The following is a 6691-nucleotide window of genomic DNA, read 5'->3' as shown; positions in this document are numbered from 1 at the left end:
ACCTGTCTCTCTAGATCTTTGGTGTCAGAAGAGAAACCCCAGCCTTCATCTGCATTCTCCCTGTGTGCCCTGCCAAAGTGTCCCTTTTTATTTATTTATTTATTTTGAGACAGGGTCTCACTGTGTAGTTTAGGCTGGCCTTGAACTTGCAGCCTCCCATATGCTGGGATTATAGGCATGCACTACATACCCAGCCCAAGTGTCCCTTTCTGTGACTTTTTTTTTTTGAGACAAGGTTTCACTATGCAGTTCAGGCTGTTCTTGAACTCACTTTGTAGTCCAGTCTGGCTTTGAACTCATAGTAATCCTCCTGCCTCAGCCTCCCAAGTGCTGGGACTACAGACATATGCCACCACACCTGGCTAAGTGCCCCTTTCTTATGAGGACACATGTTATGCTGGATTAGGTCCCACTCTGCTGTGGTATGGCTTAATCCTAAATTAGAAATTTAAAAAGCCATAAGTGGAAAGATAGTCCATGTTCAAGGATTGGAAGGCTCAATATTGCTCAGATGAAGTTCTCCAAAGATCTATAAATTTAATACAATCTCTTTTATAAAGAAAAAACAAATGAACTCTTTGTAAAAACTGACAAGCTATTCCAAAAATTCGAGGAACCCAGAATAGCTACAATAATCTTGAAAAAGATGAACCAAGTTGGAGGACTGGTTTCAAAGCACACTACAAAGCTACAGTAATCACTGGTGTTGGACAGATGGACACAGAACTCAAAAGAATAGAACTGAGTCCTGAAATAGACCCTCACATTGACAAGAAGTGGACTCTGAAAAGGCTGCCACACAAGCCCAGTGGGGAAAGAAGAATCTTCTCAACACAGTGCTCAGGGACAGCTGAATGTTCACCTGCAAAAGAATGAAGTCGGATCCCTACCTCACATCATGTGTAAAACTAACAAGACAGAAACCTAAACTTCAGAGCAAAAATTTAAAAACTCTTAGAAGAAAACATAAGAAAAACTTTTGATGTTGGATTTGGTGATGAGTTTTTGAATCAGACACCAAAAGCACAGCTACTGGAACCCTCACACAGCATTAGTGGGGGTGTTAAAATTAGGGCAGCTGAAATGGAAACTAGTTCAGCAGCTCCCCCAAAACAAGGCACAGATATAGTGTGGGCAATAGCATGGTCATATGCAAGTATACACCCACAGGAACTGCAAGCCGGACTTGAAGGGCCTCACTCACCATCGTTCATGGTGGCATCAGTCTCGGAAAGCCAAAAGGTGGGAACCACGCAGGTGCCCATAACAGATGATAGATACATGAAAATTGTGACCTGCCATGGCACTATGCAGCCATGCAAAGGAACAGAGAGGTGACACATGCTACACACGGACGAAGCCTGAAAACATGACACTTGGGAAAAGAAGCCTAACACAAAAGGACGACTGTCACATCCTGCCACGTACATGGGATTCTCAGATCAGAAAATTCCAGGGGCTTGGGGGAAGGGGGGACAGGGAATGTTGTTATTTTGTTTCATTTTTTTCTTCTATATTTTAAAAGATACTTTTATTAGTATCAGTTTGCAATACATAATGGTTACATTCACAGGGGAAGTTGGTAGATGTGCATAACACATCTTAATTCCTTTGTTTCCTTTTGGGGTGGCCCCTAGGGAGCACTGCACCACTGAGTTACACCGAGCTATGAGTGCGGTTTTCTTGATGGAGAACGTACTGTCTACAGTGAGCAGGCTTTGGGAACAGGTAGCAGCAATGGCTGTGCCCCAATCCGTATATAATCAGTGCTGCTGGTCTATACGCTTCAACAGGTTAAAATGGCAAATGTGACCAGGTGTGGTAACACAGGCCTATAATCCTATACTTGGGAGGCTGAGGCAGGGGGATCCCTGTGAGTTCGAGGCCAACCTGAACTACATAACAAGATCATATCTCAAAACAAAAAAAAGGCAAATGTGTGATATATATAGATATATAGGTTTATAGGTAGATAGATACAGATATACATATATTCAACCACAATTGTAAAACAATATTGAAATAATTTATTACATTAAAACCATTGAAGAGTGCACTTTAAATAGCATCTATAGTATATGAATTATGTGTTAATGAAGCTGTTAATGAAACTAGGAGAAGCTGGGCTGGTGGCACATGCCTGTAATCCCAGCATTCTGAGAACTGAAAATCTGAACCAAGCCCGGGCACCTTGTATGACGGTCTCAAAAAATAGCTGGGGATATAGCTCGTGTTAAAGGCCCCAAGTACAATCCCGGTATTGAAAATCACTTCAAAAATAATAAATAAAAACCAGCTGAGACATAAGGAGTCAGTCATGCAGCTGCTTCACTCCACAAAGGCTTGAAAACCCGGGAGATTAGTAACTTGGGGCAGGAAGTAGACAAGGGGCCATAGTCGGTGGGAGATGCTGGGGCCACTGCTCTGACTGTGACCTTCCATCCTGAGAAGGGAAACGTAGGAAAACGGGGACACACGTGTGGTGCCCAGCCAGCTCCTCCAAGCCCACGCAGCCTCCAGCAGGATGTTGGGGTACAGGAGATGAAAGCGAGTCCTGGCGGCGGGGTTGTCAACCCCGGCTGAGTAAGGCCACAGAGAGGCAGGGACCCTGTGGAGAGGGCTGTAAAGTGGAGATCTGTCATGAGAAACTGCTCAGTAAATAGATGTACTGTGTACTGTGTTCCTTCATGGGGAGGCCAAATAGGGTACAATGCCAACCTTCCCCCAAATTAGTGCAGCATCTAAGTTCGGCATCAACCACAGTAAAATGGGATTCTCCTATGATGTGTACAAGTGAAGAGAATATAAAGGAACTTGTATTGAGGTAGGAAAGTCATCCTTAAAATACAATCACAGCAGGGAGGAGGGGGCTGGTACCTTCCTGTAACCCCAGCACTCTGGTAGGCTAAGGCAAGCTTGAGCACAGGCTGGGCAACTTAGTTACTTAGCAAGATCACGTCTCAAATTTTTTTTTAAAAAATGGCAAAGGAGGGTGGGGGATGGAGCTCAGCGGTTCGGTGGCCTGCCTTGCAAGCGCAAGGACCCGAGTTCAATCCCCGGTACCAACAACAACAACAACAAAATGGCAAAGGATAAAGCTCAGTGTGAAGAACGTGGGTTCAGTCCCCACTTTAAAAAAATTAAATTAAAATCTACATGTTTTCTCTTCAGTAAAAAATAAATAAATAAATAAGGGAGAGATGGCAGGAAATTAAAAAGGTAGACTTGGAGATGGGGAAGAGGGCGGACAGAGATGGGTGATGGGACATAAAAAGAACCAGGTATGTTAAAGGCATGTTCCTATTTACAAAATGATACACTACTAACTTAAACTATAATAAAAAATAAAAACAAGAACTGTCCATGGGAAGCCAGGCATGGTGGCACATTCCTGTCCCAGAAACTTGGGAGACTGAAGCAGGAGGACCGACCCCTCGAGCCCAAGAGTCTGAGACCAGCCTGGGAAATCTAAAAATACCTCATTTCTCACTCTCTCTTTGAAACCCTGTCTCTTAAAAAAATGTCTGGGGCTGTAGCTCAGGGTGCTGAGTTCCATCCCTAGCACAGCAAAAAAAGAAATAAATGACGTGCCACACTGGGTGTAGAATGGCACAGCTCCAGCCTGTCTCTGCTGTTTACTCCAGCCCAAGCCCAGAGCTCATAGAGCCTTCACTTAGTCCCAGCATCATTTCCAGCCCCCACCTTACCTCCACAAGGCCCTGGGTTAGATAACTGAGGAGGCCCAGGGAGGTGACCGGGACCTGGTGTGAGTGACTGAGCCTGGGGTAGGTAACTCGGGCCTGGGGAGGGTAGGAAGGTAACCAGGGTCCTTTGGGAAGGACGGGGCAGCTCTGAGGCAGGGACTGTGCACATGAGACCACAGTGGGGACTCAGCTTAACTCGGAGCGTGGAGCAGGAGGGAGTCCAAGAGAGGAACCTGAGGGCCACGGTCAAGGAGCAGAGCCAGAAGCCCTGGGGAATCGCGGTGCTGTGAGTGAAGGGCCCCTTGTGAGCACTTCCCACAGAGGCCAAAGAGCCCACCCCTCCCCCGAGCCCAGCCCTGCAGCAGGGCTCCTTGTCCTTGTCCTCCCCTCTGGCTGGCTGCCCCTTCCTGGAGGAGGCCAGCTCACTACCTCGCACGTGTGCCTGGTCTGCAGCGATAGTGATGGCCTCAATGGCTGCTGTCATCGGATGCTGCCTGCTCCGTGACCCGCAGGCTGGCTGGGCGCTGTCCCCACAGTGACTCCCACCAGCCTTCCCAACCACCACTGAGGGTGAGTTTGACCACATTTTGAGGGGACATTATGCTGGATGGCCCAGGGCGGGTCCTCACCGTGGTTCACATTTCCATCACCTCCACGTGCAGGACCTTACGAAGCTCTGCTAGCAAGGACATGGCTCGTGGAAGGGACACTGCACCTCGAGGAGGCGCTGCCAACCTGCACCCCAGTCCTGGACCCCTTGCTGTCTTTCTCATTTTCTTGCATCTGCACTGGACCCCAAGAGGACACATCTCATTCTGCACATGATCTGGGTTGCAGCCTTGCTGAGCTCTGTCTTTGTGGTTTTTTTGTTGGTTTGCGGTTTGCTTTTTTTTCGTTTTGTTTTGTTTTGGGTACCAAGGATCAAACTATGAATGTTGTGCTTGCGAAGCAGGCAGCTGCACCACTGAGCTAAATCCCCAGCCCTGAGCTCTGTCTTTGGAGATAGTCTCCCTGCGTTGCCCAGCCGGTCCTGCCTCGGCCTGCATCTGGCTTGCCTTCAGCCTCCCATAGCATCACTTGCCATGGATCCAATCTGCTACTCCTCACTGGGCCCTTGAGCTGGTCACTTGTTGAGCCCAGTTTCTGGCTTTTAGCTTAAAATGGTCCTCAGGCAGGCACGGCAGGAAGGCAAGAAGGCAGGAGCAAGAAGGTAGTGACAAGAGCCAGTGGCCTGAGTAAATGATCTTTGTGACCAGCGACAGAGCCACAAAGTCAAGGGGCATCCCACTGGGGCTTGGGGCAGAGCTGTTCCACAAGATGTCACCAGGGCAGACAGTGAGGACAGTGCCCAGCTAGCCTCCCTGCCACCCTGAAAGCTGCACAGATTTCAGGACATTCTTATTATTGGATTCTATTAATACTTTGTACATGTCACATTCTAGAATTCACCTCCAGACTCTGGCTCTTGGTGCTTTCCTGCCTGTGGGATGGGTAAACAGGCTTCGGGAAGGATGTGCAGCTTGAGGTGGGCAGTGCAGGGATGGGTCAGAGGCCAGTGTTTCTGCATCTCATGTCTGCGTGGCCTAGTGGGTTCATGTGAGGAGGACAGTAAAAGAAGGGAAGCCCAGGGCTTCGGCCCACAGCTGTCCCTGGTCGAGGTGGAAGAGGTGAGACAGGGCAGCCAGGGGGACCAATGCACACCAAGGACGTCACCTCAGCCAGGGACATGGATGTGAGGGAGATGGGGTTCTGGCCAAAGGGGCTGAGGCCTGGTGGGACAAAGGGTTGGAGGTGGGACAGAGGCATGTCAAGAAGGAAGGTCAGCAGGAGGGATACCTCCAGCCTCACAGACAGGAACCAGCCAAGGGTGTGTGTACAATGGTGCCATCTCCCAGGTCCAGTGGTGTTGGCCATGGGCAGGGCTGCTGGTGACCTGCCAGGTGCTGCTCTTCTCAGGATCCAAGGGCTCATCAGCACCGCGTCCTTTAGGAAGGGCACTTCCCAGACCACACATGCATGCACATGCACTCACACACAGCTGCATACACACACATGTGCTCACACACATGCAGGTGCATGCTGTCACACACACCTACATATACACAATGCACTCACATGCACACACACTCGCCATGCACTTACACACCTGCACGCACATGCACACATGCACACATCTTCACATGTTCACACACACATGCACATGCACTCATGCACACACCTGCATACACGCATGTGCTCACACACATGTGCACACATGCACGGATACACACCTGCATGTACAAAGCACTCACGTGGATACACACATGCATACATGCATGCACACTCACACACACACTCCCCACTCCATCTTACACCAGTCAGAACTGCACCAAACCACCAATGTGGCTCCTGACAAAGGGACAGGCTCCCAGGGGGCTCCACTGTCCCTGCCCATGATTCAGCGTGCCTCAAGAATCCTATGACCATCCCCCCAAAAAGCTAAAACTACTAGGGCCAGGGATTTGTGTCCCAGTGGTTCCCCGCTTGCCTCACAAGCACAAGGCTCCCAGTTTGATCTCCAGTACCAGAAAAAAAAAAAGCTAAAGAATCCTATGACCTTGAGGAAGAAAGGAACAACTGCTGTGTGATACAAAAGCAGTGTATGTCTGATTTATGTCACTTAACATGATGGTCTCAAGCCGGGCATGGTGGTGCACGCCTGTAATCCCAGCACTCAGGAGGATGAGGCAGGAGGATCGCTGTGAGTTCGAGACCAGCCTGAGCTACATAGTGAGTTCCAGGTCAGACTCAACTACATAGTGAGACCCTGTCTCAAAAAAAACAAACCAAAACAAACATTATGGTCTCAAGGTGCATCCATTTTCCTATACATACCTCAAGTTTATCTTTATAGCAGATTACTACTCCACTGTGTGAAAATACATTTTCTTTTTCTTTCTTTTTTTTCTTTTCTTTTTTTTTTTTTTTTTTTTTTTTTTTTTTTAAAA

The sequence above is a fragment of the Fukomys damarensis genome, unplaced genomic scaffold (assembly GCF_012274545.1).
Source record: "Fukomys damarensis isolate Sample0158 unplaced genomic scaffold, DMR_v1.0_HiC HiC_scaffold_1, whole genome shotgun sequence".
Classification (NCBI taxonomy): Eukaryota; Metazoa; Chordata; class Mammalia; order Rodentia; family Bathyergidae; genus Fukomys; species Fukomys damarensis.
This window is presented reverse-complemented; position numbering follows the sequence as displayed.